Raw genomic sequence first — 23,292 nt, 5'->3', positions numbered from 1 at the left:
TGGGCCCCACTGGACGAACAGAGAACGGTACAGATGCCTCGTACGTCTCCCCTAATCTACGTGGCACGGGAATGGATAAATAGAATCGGCACCATCCATCTGGTGGGGCCTATCAGGAAATGATCACTGTTTCAGATTCACATTCATCTGACCATCCTAGCCATTACTTCTCTGCAACTTTTCGCTGGCTATTATCAACCGCTAACTTGTTTTGCTTTGTCAAGTTGGCTTGTGGGATCTACCAATTCGATGGTTAGGATCATCTCACCTGCTTAGTTTTGAGACGTTTCGTTAGGACCGTCAATTGGTTCGTGGACTCGATGACTTGACGGACCAGATCCGGCATGAATCCGGATATCGACTTACTTTTCCGATCCATCAGATCAGATCCGGGTTCGGGTCCTATGATCGGATTCAAGGACCTGGTCCAACATGGAGCAAGATCTGGACCCAAATTTCAGATCCATCAGATCAGATTTGGATCCAGGTCCGACATGGATCCAGATCTGTATCCACATTTCAGATTCATCCAATCAGTTCCTGGTTCAGGTCCTTGGATCAATTCCTAATCGGGTCAGATCCGATAACCCGGAGGACCAAATCCAATTCGGGCACCATCACGTGGACCACTTTGTGCAAAAACTAACCCCGTCCAACCACGAGTGTTGTATCTTTTTTTCTTCTTTTTTTGGTTTTTTCTTTTTAAAATCATTCATGAAAATGGCTAATTAAGAATGGATACATGCCATTGCAAAAGAGATATACAACATCGAAATTACAACTCCCACCTGGGTATTTCACTCTTCACAGATGGATGGATTGTCATCAAAAAGCTTGAAAGGAAAATGTAATTGAGAGAAAGATCACACTAAAGTGGTTATTAAGACAGGTATCAAAGAAGAGTTTATAAGGTTAGAGTAATGTCGAAGTAATTATCATAATCAATAAAATGTGGGAAGAAACATTTTAATGACCATAGTAGGAAAATTTATAAATAGTAAAAGAGATCAACAAAACAAAGTATTGCATACTAATCTAATCAAACCAATCAAATATATCAATTATGTTTTATGTTCTTTAGCATTATTGATCTTTTAAATTCCTTAGTATAATCAATAATTTAATCTAACATTAGGAGTAGGTATAATTCAAGTCCATACTTATACGCTAGGTGATTTCCATTTACAATACAAGAAAATTTTCTTTTGAGAGGTACTTTGCAGTTATTCTTGTTACAGTTGACTATTAGTATTTCCTTTTTATTTGTTTTTGTAATTTGAAAGTCATTTCATACAAAAGATAAGTTGCAACTCATTCTCGAATGATGAATTCTACCAATCGATAATCATTTGATCATTTAAAATAACAGCTTACAAGTGGCTAAATAGGTAATCGATTTCCTTAAATCTTAATTATATATGCTCAATTCTAACGTATTTGCCTATCTTAGTACTTGGGGTCAAAGTTGTTTATTAGACTACTCATGCTGTATAGTAGGTTCTAGCACACCCACACATATCATCTAATTGAATTCTACATCCGAAGGACAACAATCAGGTGGGCCACCCTTGTTTTATGCTATTTATCAGCAACTATTCATTGTTTTTCATGGTATGGCCCACCTGCTATTTATATGACATCTAACATGTTCATAAGGTGAGTATATGCATGACAAAGCCAAACAAAATATATTCCCTATATATTGACTTTGGTTGGTCCAAGAAGATTTCATTGGTGTACTTCCTATCTTATCATTTCTTATGGCATGGCCCAGTTGAGTTTTGGATTGACCTCATTTATGGGATCAATCAAATCTTAATAGTGTAAAAATTGTAGACTTTACAAAAACATCAAGATAGCCCCATGTGTATTTACATGCTAAGAAGATGACTTTGTTAATCACGTATTTACAAGTTAACATCAGAATGGTTAGAATTGAGGGAGGAGATTTCTTTTGAACAAAGTTAATCCATGATGGGCCATCAGATCAATGGCTTGGATAAAACAACCATGGCTCCACTACAAACTAGGTGAACAATAATAGAGTTCCATACCTTGTATACAATCAAATATTTAAGCTGTATATAATTTTCCCAATAAAATTACAAAAAATTGAAATTTATCAAGATTTTGAAAATGTATGATTTTAACATGAAATTTTATTTAGAATGATATTTGGTGCAACCAAACGCACCCAATTTTGATTCACCCAATTATGGAGCCTTGTTAAGGTTGGTATAGTTTTGGACGGACCAGATTAATTTATAAAATACATACAAAATTACATTCAAAGATGAGCAACAGCTAATTTTTTAAAGTTGTGTTTGGATGCACCAATGAATTGAAATACAAAAGACAAATTGCAGCAATCTTTAGGATAACATAATTGCAATTTGAAGCAAATACTGCAGAATGCGATATGGCCTTTTCCAATTGCAAATTAAATTAATGTTGCTTCCAAACATCTCCGAAGGACCCGATTTCTTAAACGGATCCTCGTCTCATTTTCAGACCCGTTTAAAAATTGCACCAGGTTCGAGCCCATGTGTTACACACCTTAGCTCTGTGGGGTCTACCATGTGTTAAATGTAAATCCACTCCATCCATCAGGTGAGCTCCATTATTTTAAACTTACATATAAAAGATCAGGCCCATTAAATACTTTTATGGGCTACACCAATAGAAATAATGCAAAATTGATATTAAAACATTTTAAGTTCATAGGATGTGGCCTAACTAATATTTGGATTAGGCTAATTTTTGTATTTTTACTTCATCTTGGTGAATGAAACGAGTTTGATGAAAGTCACACCATGTGGCCCCACACACAAACCTATGGTTGGCACCTATCCCCATTGTTTCCTATGGTGTGGCCCACCTGAAATTTGTATCTACCTGATTTTGTTGCTCCAAAACTAGAATGGAGAATAGAACCTGATGGACGGAGTGGATTTTACATATACAAAATGATGGCCCCACAAGAGTGGCTGATGAGGATACCGGTCCACACCAATCCATGGACATCAATTTGATGGTTGAAAAAAAATGGATCAATGGTCGAAATTCAACCTGAGAATTTTTTATTCTGTGTCCGATCATTGTGAATTTTGAGCTGTGATCCATCCATCAGGGGCCCACACAACTGTTGTGAAAAATGGATGAATTAGATTAGTAAGATCACCCCATCAATGTGAGTTCTAAGATATGGCCCACCCACAAAGGGGCCTCATTTATGGTGGGGCCTACAGCTGTTAGAAAATCGAACCGATGGCATAGCTTTTTAATTACCATTTTGATAACTGCATGAAACGATCTGGGTGTTTAGTTGCAATTAATGCATTGAGAAAAACTTTGATACTCTGGTGTGATGATAGTTGATACTCAGGCACTAAGAAATTGCACATGTGGCATACAGGTGATTTAAATCAACCGATCTCATGGGTTCTACTTTAGGCACCACACAAGATGAAAATTACATTGATTTTATTTCCAAACCGGCTGATTGGTGGTACGGCTGTCAACGGCTGGGTGGACGTGGATTGCCCTGCGAAGTTAGGTGGGCCCCACCGTGATATTTGTGAGAAATTCACCCCGTCCATCCATTTTGATAGCTCAAGTTTGGACATTGGACAAAATGAGATGGATCCAAAACTCAATTGGGCCACGCGACAGGAAAACGTGAGAATTGAAGGCCTACATAAGTTTTGTATCAGGTTAATACTTTCTTGTTTTCAGTTCATTCCAGTGGGAATGACGTTACGAACAACTTGGATGACATTAAAGTGGACCCAGAAAGGCCTCAACCATGGGTATTACTGTACACGAGTTGAGTTAGCTAGGTCAGTTCGCTTAACTTGACTCGGAAAAGCTTGACTCGCCTCGGCTTGAAATTGTATTCAGACCGCGTCTAACTGGTTTTTGGAGCTAGAAAAAATCTCAAGCTGAGTTCGAGCTTGCCCGAGCTCGACTTGACTCGGATCAAATCAGCTCGATTATTTTGATATTAATACTGCCCAGTGTTTGATGAAATAACTCAATGAAGTATGACTGCCCTCATATCTTGATTTCGATATTGCTCGCCTGAGTGTTTGATGAATTACCTGTAAAGTTTTGTTACTGTTTTGCATTTTGTAAGAAATTGAATATGGATTATACATGTTTGAGAAAATGTCCCGAACAGGCTTGAGGACTGAGCCGAGCCGAGTTCGAGCTGGGGTTAGCTATTAGCCGAGTCAACCCGAGCTGTGCCAAGCTTGACTAAGCCATGTGAATTTAAATATCTTATAATGTAGGACAAAGTCATGGACAATGACATGGATGGCTAGATCAAAGGAAATCAAATTAAAAAGTATGATCAAAGAGTCTAAGGTATACTAAAGCTTCTTACAGCCAAAACCTTATGATTAGTTGCCAATTTCACACATGTAATTTATTATTAGAAAGCTATCCACAAGCTCTACACAGGGCAAAACGCCAAAGGCTATTGGCTCTTATATGGTTTTGTAAAATAAAGTCATTTTATAAGTTAAATTATCGATTTCAAAATTAAAATAAAGCCCACTTAAACTTTGGACCTGTCTCATTTTTTGGATCATGCCCTAATACGAGCTCACAAAATGAATGAACATCATGAATAAAACACATACATCATGGTAGGGCCTATAAAGGGTACTGGAGGGTGTCACAAACGAATCCGAGTCCAATATGGACCATTGATACATGGCCCCACATATAGGAAAACTTGTGCATTAACAAACCACATGTGCAAGAGTCTACATGGGCATGGTTTTAACTTTTAAGACATCAAGGCTCGTCCAAGTCAACTAGGACTCAATCAGACCTGATCCCTTGACTCATGCAAGTTCCGACCTGACTCAGGGCATAACGAGCCAGGTCAAGTCACCAAGTCTTTTAACCATGGTGCATAGATCATTGGTTTACTGGCCCCACAATCATGACCGAGCACCTGAAAGCCATCCACTTCCAACTGCTAGCAAACATAAGTAAATCTGATAACTTGTATGTATACATCATATCATATACAACCATACGTGCATCTTCCAAAATTGCATTCACATTCAACACCAAAATAAAAAGAAACTCATCTGAGTCGACTCAGGCCGACTTAAGCGAGTCGAGCCGATTCACCTCTACTCGATCGAGTCACAACTTGACTCAAGACCAAACATGTCGATCCAAGCCACCAACTCATTTAAACATGACATTACCCGTAGCCGGGACGGGCGATGGCCCACCAAATGTACAGTAATCAATGACATTCTGGCCATACGATACAGGAAGGCCCATGAGTATGAACATATAGCTCTTGCACGGCGTGTTTCTCAATTCCCGAACGGATTTGCAACATCCACCCTCTAAAGAGAGATTATTGATCTTGTAAGACATGACGATCGCATTGCCGCAATCATCACCGATGGCTTCCCAACAGAAATCAAGAAACATCGTTGATTTCGGTGGGCCCCCGAGCTTGTGGGCCACTAGGAAGAGATCATGAACGAGCCCGATCACGGCCCATACCATCATGAATGCCATTAACATGAACAAAACAACCCGAGTCGCGTGACTCATTGCATCCTCCTCCTCTAATTTTCCTTTCATTTGTACATTTGAGAATGTGGTATTTAAAAGAGAATAAATGAGAAGGTTACAGGATATTGAAACGGTTGCTCTTATGTAACAGTAGTAACGGTTATGGTATATATTGCACGTGCAATGCACATGCATTGAACTTATGGTCATGCCATACTCCCATAGTTGCATGGGACCCAATCTGATGTTTGAATATCATCCAACCTGTCAAGCCTTCTTATGTTATGTCTATATCCAACAGCCCAGCTTGATCCTTAAGCGGGCCACAAGAAACGTAACCACGAGGAACCAGCGATGTGGGTGGTACCCTGACCTTAGGGCCCACCTCGATGTATGGATTGTATATCTACGCTGTCCATCCGTTTTGCCAACTCATATGATTGCATGAGCTCATAAATGAAGCAGATACAACTCTCAGGTAGGCCACACAAGTTTTTGGATGAAGCTGATATTTGTGCTTTCCCTTCATTGAGGTCTCTGTGACCTTATCAACAGGTTGGATGGGAAATAAACATTACAGTGGGCCCAAGGAAGTTTTTAATGGTGGGGCATTCAATGAACATTGTTTCCTGTGGTGTGGTCCACCTGAGATTTATATCTGATTCATTTTTGGGCTCATGGATGGACTGCGTAGATGTAATGTGCATACATTGAGGTGGGCCCCACAGTCAAGGGCGGCCAACATTTTTTGGGGCCTTAGGCAAGTCATAAAAATGAGGCTTTTTAGTTTAAAAAATAAAAAAATTAATAAATTCAAAATTAAACTATAAATTTCCTTCTTGCCTTTTTAGATGCAAAATTACTAATTAACTTTTGTTTTCAAGTTTACCCAATAAATCAGTTTCGAGATAGATAAAATTGCTAAACCGTTTAATCTATCTTGAGACATAATTGTTCGTAAATAATTTTTTTATAATTTTTAGTTTTGAAAAACTTCTTTTTGTAAATGCAACTGTAACAGGTATGGTAAGTGGTATTTTATATGCAATAAAACAATTTAGAAAACAATCTAATTCTTTTATTAGATTAAGTATTTCAATTGGAGTATTAATTTTTGTTTTTGCAACTTCTTTTAAAATTTTTAATTCCGAAAATAAATCTAAATCATTAATATCAGAATGGATGTCATACTTAAGAAAATTTTTAAGATCGAGACATTTTTTTCTAAAGCACATTCATAAAAAGATCTTAATCTTTCAAGACCAAACAAAAAGCCGAATATGTCATCATATTTTAAAAATAGTTCAAATTTATCCTCCTTGGAAGATATTGCTTGATCTATAATATAATAAAAATAAACAATTTTGAAAGATTCCTCTGCTGACTTCATCTCATCATCATTTTATTCATGTTCATCGAATTGTTTTTTCCTATAAATGACACGCTTTTTACGGAATACAGCTTCTATATCCATCTCAACTGCAACTTTTTTAGATAAATCTAAAGTAGATTTAAAACCATTTTCTGTATAATTTTTAAAATAAGTAATAAGTCCTTTTAATTTATCCATAGTAAAATCTATATGCATATTTTCAAGTTGTAAGCTCTTACTATAGCAAACATTATCTCATACCAGATATTCATTCCCAATAGAAATTAAAAATTTTCAATCTCATAGGTTGTTAAGCAAATGGCTTCACTCCTTGTCTTAGGATCTTCACTAATTTCTACTAATTTCAATAAAGCATCTTTAATTTTTTGGGCTTAAAATTTTAGACCTTTAATACTTTTAATGTGACTTTCCCAACGTGTTTGGGACAAAAGTTTAGGAGTCAAAGTAATATACTCCAATAAAACTTTCCATCTTTTTGTAGAAGAAGCAAATAAAGAATATATATATTGTACTACTCCAAAAAAAATGATATTTCTTTAAAGTATGAATTAGTCATATCATAAAGAACTAAATGCAAACAATGGCAACCACAATGAGTATAAAATGATCTAGGATTTAAATCTAAAAGCCTATTTTGCACACTTTATCTGTTACATTTCATGTTAGATTCATTATCATAGCCTTGTCCTCTAGCATCATCCACATCAAGATCATGTTTCCTTAGTATACTTAAAAGTTCGTCAAAAAGTCTTTTCCCTGATATGTTATCTACTATCAAAAATTCTAAAAAGTGTTCATCAATCTTTATTGGACTCAATGAAGTATCAACGCTTCGTAGTATAACAGTCATTTGTTCTCGATGACTTACGTTAGGAATACAATCAAGAATAACCAAGTAATACTTTGTTTTTTTAATTTTCTTGATGATTATACTTTTGACTTCATCGGCTAACATCAAGATCAACTAATTTTGTATGTTATGTCCTAAGTAATGATTATGAATCTCATGTACTTGAACACGTCTAATATGTTATTGCATTATAAGATCAAACTCTTGATTGTACTCCTGATGCAAGTCATCGAGAACAAATGACTGTAATATTACAAAGTGTTGATACTTCAGTAAGTCCAATAAAGATTGATGAACACTTTTTATAATTTTTTATGGTATCTAGTGTTCATCAATCTTTATTGGACTTACTGAAGTATCAACACTTTGTAGTATAACAGTCATTTGTTCTTGATGACTTGCATCAGGAGTACAATCAAGAATAACCAAGTAATACTTTGCTCTTTTAATTTTCTTGATGATCATACTTTTGACTTCATTGGCTAACATTAAGATCAACTCATTTTGTATGTTATGTCCCAAGTAATGATTATGAATCTCATGTACTTGAACATGTTTAATATGTTTTTACATTATAAGATTAAACTCTGTTATTATCTCTATCAGGCCTAAAAAGTTTCCATTATTATCTTCATATAATTTTTCCTTCTTCCCCTAAAACGCAAGATTGTTTTTAGTTAACATCTTCACCACAGCGATGATTCTAACAAGAATTTTTTCCCAATGTTCTTTCTCCTTGTTAATTCGATCTTGGACACTTTTATCAATTGTCTCATTTTTTGACAATCTCTTTTCTAAGTCAAGTCATCTAGTCATATTGATAATATGCTCATTAGATATTTCGTGAGACTTGAGCTTTTTACTAAGATTTTTTCAATCTCTACATCCTTTGTTAACTAACTGACTTGTACTATATTTTGAGCCAAACTATTTACAACAAAAACAAAATACTCTATCCGTATTTATTGAATACACTAACCATCTCCCATCTTGCTTTTCCTCATTCGATAGTATACAAATATAATATTCTTTCGAGAAATGTCTATTATTTTCATCTTTTGGGAACTCGATATCATCAATTATAATTGGACCTTTCTCTACTAAGATATCTCGTAACTTCATATCAATTTCCTTCAAATGTCCAGAATCATAACAAGTGATATTTAAGATAGATTGATCATCATAACTTGGACTATTTATGTATGTCTCACTAACAATTTATTTTAAAATTTCATTTTATTGTGTCACATCAACATTATCTTTTAAATTCTCTCCTTGAGTCACATCAGGATTATTAACTTCTTCTAAGTCCCCCCTAATACTTGGTTCTTCACTTATTACCTCTTGATTAGAATTTGGTCCCCTTTTGCCAACAAGATATTTGTTAAGGGTCCCTCTTTGAGATTGCACTAAACTTTCTATTCTCATTTTTTTTCTTGAGTTTTTCATATTCAGATGCATATTTTCTACCAGTCATTTTAAAGATTAACAAGTTGACACAAATAAGGAATAATAGTAATAGATAAACAAAAACTAATTGATATAAATAATAAATTGAAATATAAATTCTTAAATAATAGAACCTAACGAATCCTAGATTTGTTAAAGCAGCAACAACCAACGGATCAAAACTTCGAGAAGCTGATTTGCCGATTATTTGAGAAGTTGTTTTGCAGATATTGTTTAGCAAAAAAGTAAGAAATACTTTGAGATTGAGAAGCTGTTTTGCTTAGGAAAAAAGTCGGTTGTGTTGTGCGATTGTTTTGCTGTTTAGCAAAAAGAACAATCCACTACTAATAATCTAATTAGACATTGGTGTGCCACTGTACCGTTAGAAAAATGAAGTTAGAATTTAATTTTAAAAAATGACGTTAGAATTTAATTTATTGAGAACTTAATTAGCAATAAAGTAGGTAGTTGTGGTCCTAGGTTTTAGGAGAAGAATTTATTGGGAATGATGCTATTATTTTGAAAAGAGACGATAGAGTTAGACTGTTATTATTGATAGTGCTCATTTCTAGGATTTGTTTTTTATTTTCAATTTCAAATTTGTAAACTAATTTTTAGATGTTCCTATTTTGTAGGCCTATCAATAAATTTTATTTAAAAAAATGTAGGCTTTTTTTTTTTTTCCTTCTTCTTAAATTTAATTTTATTATAATATAGGACCTTCATAATTAAGAAATTTTAATTTTGTTATAATATAGGGCCTTCATAATTAGGGGGCCTTAGGCGATTGCCTCACCTGCCTACCCCTTAGAGTCGCCCCTGGGGCTCGGGCAGGATGTATCGGGTTTAGTCTCAAGCTTGGGCTATATAAACACCAACCCGATAAAACTTGGGTCTGGCTCAGGTTGAGGTCTTGGGTTGCTAGACCCAACCCGAACCTGATTGATATATAAGTTATAAGTTATAATTGAATGTGGATCATCTGTGTTGAAGGCACAGGAAATTCCAGTGCCATCGGGTCTCATTGGTCCATACCATTTCCGATGACTCAAGCTAACATGGTATGCTGGATTTCTCTCCCCCAAATAGATTGCGTGCTACACGACATGACTTTTAAAGGAGTAGTCTTATATTTTAGTTTGTTTATTAAAAAAATGTACTATAAATAACTACATATATAATTAATAAAATCATAGATACAAAAAATAAGACATGTATTGAAATATAATAGACTTGAAATGTAATAACGAAAATGTTAGCATGTATCCACCCAACCAACCTGACGGAGCCCGCTTGGGTTGAGAATTCCCAACCCGAGGTTGGGTTGGGTTGGGTTAGGGTTGAGGTATAGGAACCTTGGGTTGGGCTAGGGTTGAGCATCGACCCGACCCCGACTTTCAGCCCTATAGAATCCGAACTTGTTAATTGATGGTCGTTGATGTTTTTATTTTATTATATGTTTTAGCAAACTTCTCATTAATGTGATGAACCTGTGGACACACCCCTTCAATCTTCATGGACTGCCTTTTAACCATACTTATCCGGTGATCAAAGCCATTCGGTTAGTGGCATGTAGAATAAAGTCATTTTATAAGTTAAATTATTGATTTCAAAATAAAAATAAAGTCCACTTAAACTTTGGACCTATTTCATTTTTTGGATCATGCCCTGATACAAGCTCGGAAAATGAATGAACATCATGAATAAAACACATACATCATGGTAGGGCCTGTAAAGGGTACTGGAGGGTGTCATGAATAAAACACATACATCATGGTAGGGCCTATAAAGGGTACTGGAGGGTATCACAAACGAATCCGAGTCCAATATGGACCATTGATACATGGCCCCACATATACGAAATCTTATGCATCAACAAACCATATGTGCAAGAGTCTACATGGGATGGTTTTAACTTTTAAGACACCAAGGCTCGTCGTCCGAGTCGACTAGGACTCAATCAGACCCGATCCCTTGACTCATGCAAGTTCTAACCTGACTCAGGGCATAACAAGCCAGGTCAGGTCACCAAGTCTTTTAACCATGGTGCATAGATCATTGGTTTACTGGCCTCACAATCATGGCCGAGCACTTGAAAGCCATCCACTTCCAACTGCTAGCAAACATAAGTAAATCTGATGACTTATATATATACATCATATCATATACAACCATACGTCCATCTTCAAAAATTACATTCACATTCAACACCAAAATAAAAAGAAACTTATCTGAGTCGACTTAGGCCGACTCAAGCGAGTCGAGCCGATTCACCTCTACTCGATCGAGTCACAACTCGATTCAAGACCAAACAAGTCGATCCAAGCCACCAACTCATTTAAACATGACATTACCCAGAGCCGGGACAGGTGATGGCCCACCAAATGTACAGTAATCGATGACGTTTTGGCCGTACGATACAGGAAGGCCCATGAGTATGAACATATAACTCTTGCACGGCATGTTTCTCAAATTCCCAACAGATTTGCAACATCCACCCTCTAAAAAGAGATTATTGATCTTGTAAGACATGAAGATCGCATTGCCGCAATTATCACCGATGGCTTCCCAACAGAAATCAAGAAACATCGTTGATTTCGGTGGGCCCGCGAGCTTGTGGGCCACTAGGAAGAGATCATGAACGAGCCCGATCATGACCCATACCGTCACGAACCCCATTAACATGAACAAAGCAACCCGAGTCGCGTGACTCATTGCATCCTTCTCCTCTGATTTTCCTTTCATTTGTACATTTGAGAATGTGGTATTTAAAAGAGAATAAGCGAGAAGGTTACAGGATCTTGAAACGGTTGCTCTCATGTAATAGTAATAACGGTTATGGTATATATTGCACGTGCAATGCACATGCATTGAACTCATGGTCATGCCATACTCCTATAAGCTGCATGGGACCCAATCTGATGTTTCAATATCATCCAACATGTCAAAGCCTTCCTATGTTATGTCTATATCCAATGGCCCAGCTTGATCCTTAAGTGGGCCACAAAACGTAATAACGAGGAACCAACGATGTGGGTGGTACCCTGACCTTAGGGCCCACCTCGATGTATGGATTGTATATCTACGCTGTCCATCCATTTTGCCAACTCATTTGATTGCATGAGCTCATAAATGAAGCAGATACAACTCTCAGGTAGGCCACACAAGTTTTTGGATGAAGCTGAAATTTGTGCTTTCCCTTCATTGAGGTCTCTGTGACCTTATCAACAGGTTGGATGGGAAATAAACATTACAGTAGGCCCAAGGAAGTTTTTAATGGTGGGAATTCAATGAACATTGTTTCCTGTGGTGTGGTCCACCTGAGATTTATATCAGATTCATTTTTGGGCTCATGCAATCAAAAGAGTTGGCAAAACGGATGGACTGCGTAGATGTACAGTGCATTCATTGAGGTGGGCCCCACAGCCAGGGGTGGCTCAACATTTTCGGGGGCCTTAGGCAAGTCATAAAAATGAGGCTTTTTAGTTTAAAAAATAATTAGTTTTTAATAAATTCAAAATTAAACCATAAATTTGCTTCTTGCCTTTTTAGATGCAAAATTACTAATTAAACTTTTGTATTCAAGTTTACCCATTAAATCAGTTTCAAAAGATAAAATTGCTAAACTGTTTAATCTATCTTGAGACATAATTGTTCGTAAATAATTTTTTATAATCTTTAGTTTTGAAAATTTTCTTTCTGCATATGCAACTATAACAGGTATGGTAAGTAGTATTCTATATGCAATAAAATAATTTGGAAAACAATCCAGTTCTTTTATTAGATTAAGTATTTTAATTGGAGTATTAATTTATGTTTTTACAACTTCTTTTAAAACTTTTAATTCCGAAAATAAATCCAAACCACAAATATCAGAATGCATGTCATGCTTAAGAAAATTTTCAAGATCGAGACATTTTTTTCCTAAAGCGCAATTATCAAAAGATCTTAATCTTTTAAGACCAAACAAAAAGCCGAATATGTAATCATATTTTGAAAATATTTCAAATCTATCCTGCATGAAAGATATTGCTTAATCTAAATATAATAAAAATAATCAATTTTCAAAGATTCCTTCGCTGATTTCATCATCTCATCATCATTTTCTTCATTTTCATCGAATTATTTTTTCCTATGAATGACATGCTTTTTACGGAATACAGCTTCTATATCCATCTCAACTGCAACCTTTTTAGATAAATTCAAAACAGATTTAAAACCATTTTCTCTTTAGTTTTTGAAATAAGTAATAAGTCCCTTTAATTTATCCATAGCAAGATCTATACGCATATTTTCAAGTTGTAAGCTCTTACTAACGGAATTTACAGCAAACAATATCTCATACCAAATATTCATTCCCAATAGAAATTCAAAATTTTCAATCTCATAGGTTGCTAAGCATTTGGCTTCACTCCTTTTCTTAGGATCTTCACTAACTTCTGCTAATTTCAAAAAAGCATCTCTAATTTTTGGGGCTTGAAATTTTAGAACTTTGACACTTTCAATGCGATTTTCCCAACGTATTTGGGACAAAGATTTAGGAGTCAAAGTAATACTTCAATAAAACTTTTCATCTTTTTGTAGAAGAAGCAAATAAAAAATATATACATTGTACTCTAAAAAATGATATTGCTTTAGAGCATGAATTAGCCATATCACAAAGAACTAAATTCAAACTATGGTAGCCACAAGGAGTATAAAATGCTCTAGGATTTAAATCTAAAAGTCTTTTTTTGCACACCTTGTTTGTTACCTTTCATGTTAGATCCATTATCATAGCCTTATCCTCTAACATCATCCACATCAAGATTATGTTTCCTTAGTATACTTAAAAGCTCGTCAAAAAGTCCTTTCATCAATCTTTATTAGACTTACTGAAGTATCAATACTTCGTAGTATAACAGTCATTTGTTCTTGATGACTTGCATCAGGAGTACAATCAAGAATAACCGAGTAATACTTTGCTCTTTTGATTTTCTTGATGATCATACTTTTGACTTCATCAACTAACATCAAGATCAACTCATTTTGTATGTTAATGATTATGAATCTCATGTACTTAAACACGTCTAATATGTTCTCGCATTATAGAATTAAACACTGCTATCATCTCTATCAGGCCTAAAAAGTTCCCGTTATTATCTTCATATAATTTTTTATTCTTCCCTCAAAACGCAAGATTGTTTCTAGCTAACGTCTTTAATACAACAATGATTCTAATAATAATTTTTTTCCAATGTTTTTTCTCCTTGTTAATTCAATCCTGGACACTCTTATCAATTGTTTCATTTTTTGACAATCTCTCTTCCAAGTCAAACCATCCAATCATATTGATAATATGCTCATTAGATATTTCGTGAGACTTGAGCTTTTTACCAAGATTTTTTCAATCTCTACATCATTCGTTAACTAACTGACTTGTACTATATTTTGAGCCAAACAATTTACAACAAAAATAAAATACTCTATCTGTATCTATTGAATACACTAACCATCTCCTATCTTGCTTTTCCTTATTCGATAGTCTACGAATATAATATTCTTTCGAGAAATGTCTATTATTTTAATCTTTTGGAAACTCAATATTATCAATTCTAATTGGACCCTTCTCTACTAAGATCTCTCGTAACTTAGTATTAATTTCCTTCCAATGTCCAGGATCATAACAAGTGATATTTAAGATAGATTGATCATCACAGCTTGGACTATCTATGTATGTCTCACTAACAATATATTTCAAAATTTAATTTTGTTGTGCCATATCAACATTATCTTCTAAGTTCTCCCCTTGAGTAACATTAACATTATCAACTTCTTTTAAGTTCCCCCTAATACTTGGTTTTTCACATATTACCTCTTGATTAGAATTTGGTTCCATTTTTTCAACAAGATATTTGCTAAGGGCCCATCTTTGAGATTGCACTAAACTTTCTATTTTCATTTTTTTCTTGAGTTTTTCATATCCAGATGCATATTTTCAACCAGCCATTTTAAAGATTAACAAGTTGACACAAATGAGGAATAATAATAATAGATAAACAAAAGCTAATTGATATAAATAATAAATTCTTGAACAATAGAACCCGATGAATCCTAGATTTGTTGAAACAGCAACAACCAATGGATCAAGACTCTGAGAAGCTGATTTGTCAATTATTTGAGAAGTTGTTTTGTAGATATTATTTAGTCAAAAAGTAGGAAATACTTTGAGATTGAGAAGCTGCTTTGCTTAGCAAAAAAGTCGGTTGTGTTGTGCGATTGTTTTGTTGTTTAGCAAAAAGAACAATCTACTACTAATAATTTAATTAAACATTGGTGTGCCACTGTACCGTTAGAAAAATGAAGTTAGAATTTAATTTTTTGATAACTTAATTAACAATAAAGCAGGTAGTTGTGGTCCTAGGTTTTAGGAGAATTTATTGAGAATGATGCTATTATTTTGAAAAGAGACGATAGAGTTAGACTGTTATTATTGATAGTGCTAGTTTCTAGGATTTGTTTTTTATTTTCAATTTTAAATTTGTAAACTATTTTTTAGATGTTCTTATTTTGTAGTCCTTTCAATAAGTTTTATTTCAAAAAATGTATGCTTTTTTTTTTCTTCTTAATTTTAATTTTGTTATAATATAGGACCTTCATAAGTAAGAAATTTTAATTTTACTATAATATAGGGCCTTCATAATTAGGGGGCCTTGGGCGATTGCTTCACCTGCCTACCCCTTAGAGCCGCCCCTGCCCACAGTCAGGGTACCACCCACATTGCTGATTGGGGGTACCAGGCATAGGAGAGGGGTGATATGGAATGTAGGTCCAGTGTTGTATAAATCCCATCTATAATCCCAGTCATCGGAAGAGATGGACCAAAATCAAGACCTTACAAGACAAAGTGGGCCACTGACTAGATTTTTTTTTTTACAAGAACAATCTTCTTCCTCCAGTTTTGCATGCCACTAACTGGACAGTTTCGATCATCTATTCAGTAAGATCAAACAATCTCCACCATCCATTTTGCATGACAATAACTGGATGGTTCGGATAGCCTAATCAGTATGAAAATAAATAAATAAATAAATAAATTCTGCATGCCATTAACCGAATGACTTTGATCACCTAATAAGTATGGTTAAAAGGCCGTCCATGAAGATTAAAGGAGTGTGTCCATAGGTTCATCACATTAATGGGAAGTTTGTTAAAAGACATAATAAAATAAAAACATCAACGACCATCAATTAACAAGTTCAGATTCTCTAGGGCTGAAAGTCGGGGTCGAGTCGGGTCGGTGCTCAAGCCTAGCCCAACCCAAGGTTCCTATACCTCAATCCCAACCCAACCTAACCTCGGGTTGGGAATTCTCAACCCAAGCAGGCTCCGTCAGGTTGGTCAGGTGGATACATGCTAACATCTTCGTTATTACATTTCAAGTTTATTATATTTCAATACATGTCTTATTTTTTGTACCTATGATTTTATTAATTATATATGTATTTATTTATAGTACAATTTTTTTTATAAACAAACTAAAATAAAAGACTACTCCTTTAAAAGTCATGTCGTGTAGCACGTAATCTATTTGGGAGAGAGAAATCCGGCATACCTTGTTAGCTTGAGTAATCGGAAATGGCGTGGACCAATGAGACTCGACGGCACTGGAATTTCCTGTGCCTTCAACATAGATGATCCACACTCAATTATAACTTATAACTTATATTTCGATCGGGTTCAGGTTAGGTTTGGCAACCCGAGACCTCAACTTGAGCCCGACCCAAGTTTTATTGGGTTGGTTTTTATATAGCCCAAACTTGAGACCAAACCCATTACATCCTGCCCGAGCCCCAGGGGCGGCTCTAAGGGGTAGGCAAGTGAGGCAATCGCCTAAGGCCCCCTAATTATGAAGGCCCTATATTATAGCAAAATTAAAATTTCTTAATTATGAAGGTCCTATATTATAGCAAAATTAAAATTAAGAAGAAAAAAAAACCTAAATTTTTTGAAATAAAACTTATTAAAAGGCCTACAAAATAGGAACATATAAAAATTAGTTTACAAATTTGAAATTGAAAATAAAAAACAAATCCTAGAAACTAGCACTATTAATAATAACAGTATAACTCTATCGTCTCTTTTCAAAATAATGGCATCATTCCCAATAAATTCTTCTCCTAAAACCTAGCACTACAACTACCTACTTTATTGCTAATTAAGTTCTCAAAAAATTAAATTCTAATGTCATTTTTCTAAATGAAATTCTAACTTCATATTTCTAACAGTACAGTGGCACACCAATGTCTAATTAGATTATTAGTAGTGGATTGTTCTTTTTGCTAGACAACAAAATAATCGCAGAACACAACCAACTTTTTTGTTAAGCAAAGCAGCTTCTCAATCTCAAAGTATTTCCTACTTTTTACATAAACAATATCTTCAAAACAACTTCGGAAATAATCGGTAAATCAACTTCTCAGAGTCTTGATCTGTTAGTTGTTGCTGCTTCAACAAATCTAGGATTCGTTAGGTGCTATTGTTCAAGAATTTATTATTTATATCAATTAGCTTTTATTTATCTATTATTATTATTCCTTATTTGTGTTAACTTGTTAATATTTAAAATGACTGGTAGAAAATATGCATCTGGATATGAAAAACTTAAGAAAAAAAAAAAAGAGAATAGAAAGTTTAGTGTCATCTCAAAGAGGGGCAATTAACAAATATTTTGTTGACAAAATAAAACCAAATTCTAATCAAGAGGTAATAGGTGAAGAATCAAGTATTAGGGGAGACTTAGAAGAAGTTGATAATGTTGATGTGACTCAAAGGGAGAACTTAGAAGAGAATGTTGATGTGAAACAACAAAATGAAATTTTGGAATAAATTGTTAGTGAGACATACATAGATAGTCCAAGCTGTGATGATCAATCTATCTTAAATATCACTTGTTATGATCTTGGACATTGGAAGGAAATTGATACGAAGTTAAGAGATATCTTAGTAGAGAAAGGTCCAATTAAAATTAATGATATTGAGTTTCCAAAAGATGGAAATAATAGACATTTTTCAAAAGAATATTATATTCGTAGACTACCGAATGAGGAAAAGCAAGATGGGAGATGGTTAGTGTGTTCAATAGATAAAGATAGAGTATTTTGTTTTTGTTGTAAATTTTTTAGCTCAAAATATAGTACAAGTCAATTAGTTAATGAAGGATGTAGAAATTGAAAAAATCTTGGTAAAAAGTTCAAGTCTCACGAAATAACTAATGAGCATATTATCAATATGACTAGATGGTTTGACTTGGAAAAGAGATTGTCAAAAAATGAAACAATTGATAAAAGTGTCTAGGATCGAAATAATAAGGAGAGAGAACATTGGGAAAAAAATTCTTGTTAGAATCATTGTTGTGGTGAAGATGCTCGCTAGAAACAATCTCGCGTTTTGGGGGAAGAAGAAAAAATTATATAAAGATAATAATGGGAACCTTTTAGGCCTGATAGAGATGATAGCAGAGTTTGATCCTATAATGCAAGAACATATTAGACGTGTTCAAGTACATGAGATTCATAATCATTACTTGGGACATAACATACAAAATGAGTTGATCTTAATGTTAGCCGATGAAGTCTAAAGTATGATCATCAAGAAAATCAAAAGATCAAAGTATTACTCGGTTATTCTTGATTGTACTCCTGATGCAAGTCATAAAGAATAAATGACTGTTATACTACGAAGTGTTGATACTTCAGTAAGGTCATGTTGTTAACGCTTAATTTTTGCACTTAACGCGGAATGGGGAAAATTTTTCATATTTAGTGGTGTTTGTTAATGCGTTGTTAACGCGGAAGACGGAAAGCGCTAAGTGGTTTTTCACTGAATTCTTTCCGTGATAGGAGTCTGGCTTAATGGTGAACGTGGAATGCGCTCCGTGATTTTTCATTAAACAAAAATTTTTTGCTTCCAAAAGTACCCCTTTAAAGTTACTACAGAAATTTTTTCTTTTAAATTATTTGCGCAATACAAAATCAACCTTCAACCTGTGAAACTTCTTTATGCCCCACCATGATTTATGTGTTTGATACACACCGTCCATCAACTTTTTCAGATAATTTAAGGTGTGATCCAATAAAAGAAGCAGGTCCAATGATTAATTGGACCATAAGGTGGGGATTGAACGTCCACCGTTAAAATTTCTTGAGAGCTGGAGAAGTTTCAGATCAAGCTGATATTTGTGTTTCACTTCATCCACGTCTACATGGCCCAATGAATAGATTGAATGGTAAAAAAACATCACAGTGGACCTGTGAATTTTTTAATGGTGAGAATGATTATTCCGCTGCTATTTTTGGTGTGGTCCTTTTGAGTGTTGGATCTGCATCATTTTTGTGTTCATGCCTTAAAATAATATGAGAAAAGGGATTGATGGTTTAGATGTACAAATACATCACGGTGGGCCCACCCACAGAACTGCTCGTTCGGAGCTAGGGACGGGCGGGGGTAGTACGTAATCCACGTCCTCGTGCTCGTCCTGGACAGAAGACGGGAATGGATTGGATACTTCCACCACCGGTCAATGGGGGGTGGTCAGTGCTCTGTGGGCCCTACCATGATGTATGTGTTTTATCCATGCCATCCATCTATTTTTTAAGATCATTTCATGGTATGTGACAAAAAATTAGGTATATCAAAATCTCAAGTGGGCCACATTACAGGAAACAGTGTTGAATGAGCGTCGACCATTAAAAACCTTTTGGGGGCCATAAAAGTTTTGGATCAAGATGATCTTTGTTTTTTCCCTTCATCTGGGCCTGTATGACCTAATAAAAAGATTGGATGTCAAATAAACAGTACATTGGGCCTTAGGAGGATTTTAATGATACATATCCAATCATTATTGTTTTCCTATGGTGTGGTCCACCTAAGATTTATATCCCTCTAATTTTTGGGATGAAGTACTATAATGATCTATAAAAATGGATGAATGGAATGGATGAAACACATACAACATGGAGGGGCTAACAGAGCACCGCCCAGGGAGTAGCCAATCCGTCTCGAGTCAGGGGACGCGGATTTCCAGCGAAGGGCTTTCGCGGGAAGTTCCTGCGCTGGAAACTTAGGTGGAGCATACCGTGATGTTTGTGATAAATCCACCCCGTCCATCCATTTTTTGAGATTATTTTAGGACTTGAGACAAAAATTGAGAAGGATCCAATACTCAATTGGGCCGCAATAAAGGAAAATGTGTACAGGGAAATTCGTGCCGTTGAAACATTCCTGAGTAGACAATGATGTTTATATGCCATCTATACCGTTTATAATGTCATTCATACTGGGATGAAATGAAAACAAAAATATCATCCTGATTCAAAGCTTCTGTGGCCACACAAATATTTCAACTGTTGACGTTCAATGCTCACATTTTTGTCCCACCTGAGTATCAGATACGGTTCAGTTTTGTCTTTACATCCTAAAATGAACTCACAAAACGAATGGATGGAGTGGATTTCTCACAAACATCACGGTAGGCCCCACCTAAGTTCCCAGCGCAAGAACTTCACGCGAAAGCCTTCCGCGAGGAATCTCCGTCCGAGTCAGGGACGGGATTGGGAAGTGGATTGGCTGGTGTACTGACGTAAGCAAGTTCTGTGGTCCCATCATGATGTATTTGTTATATCCAAACCGTCCATCCATTTTACGAGCTAGTCCTAAGACTTGAGCTGAAAAATAAGACATATATAAAGATAAATTGGACCACACTGCAAAAAGCAGTAGGGGATTGAAAGTGTACCATTGAAACCCTTTTGGGGTCATAGAAGTTTCGGATCAATATGAAATTTGTTTTTCCTCTTCATCCAGATATTTTTGACCTTATGAATACATTAGATGGAAAATAAACGTTATAGTGGCCCTGCAAATTTTTTAATGGTGAAAATCATTATCCAACTGCTATTTTTGGTGTGGTCCATTTGAGTTTTGGATATGATTCATTTTTTGGACAATGCTCTAAAATAATCTTGAAAAAATTATGAACAGTATGGATATAATAAATACATTATTGTAGGGCCCATGTAACTTTGATCTCCTTTGAAACCTTCATACAAGGCGGACCTCGAGTAGCGTCTTCACATGACACGTATCCACGTATCAACGGATTGGCCACTCCCCAGCCACCTGCCTGGTGGGTGATGGTCCGTGGTGTGAGGCCCCATGATGTATGTGTTTCATCCATTCAGTTCATTCATTTTTTACATATCATTTTATATCTCTATCCCAAAAAATTCCACCACACTTGTACATACAAATCATTAATTTGCAATCTGTATTCATGAATAATGATATTTTAATTTTCTATTAAGTATTTTATAGTTTATTTGAATTAAAAAAGATAATTTTATTTTCATTCAATAAAAAATAATTTCTTTATAATGTAAAATATTTTCAAACAAGAGATATGGACAAATGTGTCTAATCAACATATTTCAGACAATTCATATGTTTGTTAACAAACAGATTGTTTCAAATTCAATACTTAATTTTCAGACTTCAGCCATACTTACCAAACAAGTTTTTTGACTTCAGATTTCAGATTCAGGCTTTAGATTTCAGATTCAGCTTTAGATTTCAGATTTAGGCTTTAGACTTCAGATTTAACAAACGGGGCTTAAGTCCAATAAAGATTGATGGACACTTTTTAGATTTTTTTATGGTAGATAACATATCGGGAAAATGATTTTTTGATGAACTTTTGAGTACACTAAGGAAACATGATTTTAATGTGGATGATGTTAGAGGACAAGGCTATGATAATGAATCTAACATGAAAGGTAACAAACAAGGTGTGCAAAAAAGGCTTTTAGATTTAAATCATAGAGCATTTTATACTCCTTGTAACTGCCATAGTTTAAATTTAGTTCTTTGTGATATGGCTAATTCATGCTCTAAAGCAATGTCATTTGTTTTTTTTGAAGTAGTACGACGTATATATTCTTTATTTGCTTCTTCTATAAAAAGATGGAAAGTTTTATTAGAATATATTACTTTGACTCCTAAACCTTTGTCCCAAACACGTTGGGAAAGTCGCATTGAAAGTGTCAAAGCTCTAAAATTTCAAGCCCCAAAAATTAAGGATGTTTTATTGAAATTGGCAGAAGTTAATGAAGATCTTTAGACAATGAGTGAAGCCAAATGCTTAGCAACTTATGAGATTGAAAATTTTGAATTTCTATTGGGAATGAATATATAGTATGAGATATTGTTTGCTGTGAATTACATTAATAAAAGCTTACAACTTGAAAGTATGCTTATAGATCTTGCTATGGATAAATTAAAGGGACTTATTACTTATTTTAAAAACTACAAAGAAAATTGTTCTAAATCTGATTTGGATTTATCTAAAAAAGTTGCAGTTGAGATGGATACAGAAGATGTATTCCGTAAAAAGCGTGTCATTCATAGGTAAAAATAATTCGATGAAAATGAAGAAACTGATGATGAGATGATGAGTCAGCAGAGGAATCTTTCAAAATTGATTATTTTTATTATATTGTAGATCAAACAATATCTTCCATGCAGGATAGATTTGAACTATTTTCAAAGTATGATGACATATTCGGCTTTTTGTTTGGTCTTGAAAGATTAAGATCTTTTGATGATTGCGCTTTAGAAAAAAAAAAAATGTCTCGATCTTGAAAATTTTCTCAAGCATGACATGCATTCTGATATTGATGGTTTGGATTTATTTTCGAAATTAAAAGTTTTAAAAGAAGTTGCAAAAACAGAAATTAATACTCCAATTGAAATACATAATCTAATAAAAGAACTATTATTTTCCAAATTATTTTATTGCATATACAATACTACTTACCATACCTGTTACAGTTGCATCTGAGAAAGAAGTTTTTCAAAACTAAAGATTATAAAAAATTATTTACGAACAATTATGTCTCAAGATAAATTAAACGGTTTAGCAATTTTATCTATCGAAATTGATTTATTGGGTAAACTCGAATACAAAAGTTTAATTAGTAATTTTGCATCTAAAAAGTTAAGAAGCAAATTTATT

The sequence above is a fragment of the Magnolia sinica genome, chromosome 7 (assembly GCF_029962835.1).
Source record: "Magnolia sinica isolate HGM2019 chromosome 7, MsV1, whole genome shotgun sequence".
NCBI classification, from domain to species: domain Eukaryota; kingdom Viridiplantae; phylum Streptophyta; class Magnoliopsida; order Magnoliales; family Magnoliaceae; genus Magnolia; species Magnolia sinica.
Note: the sequence above shows the minus strand (reverse complement) of the source record.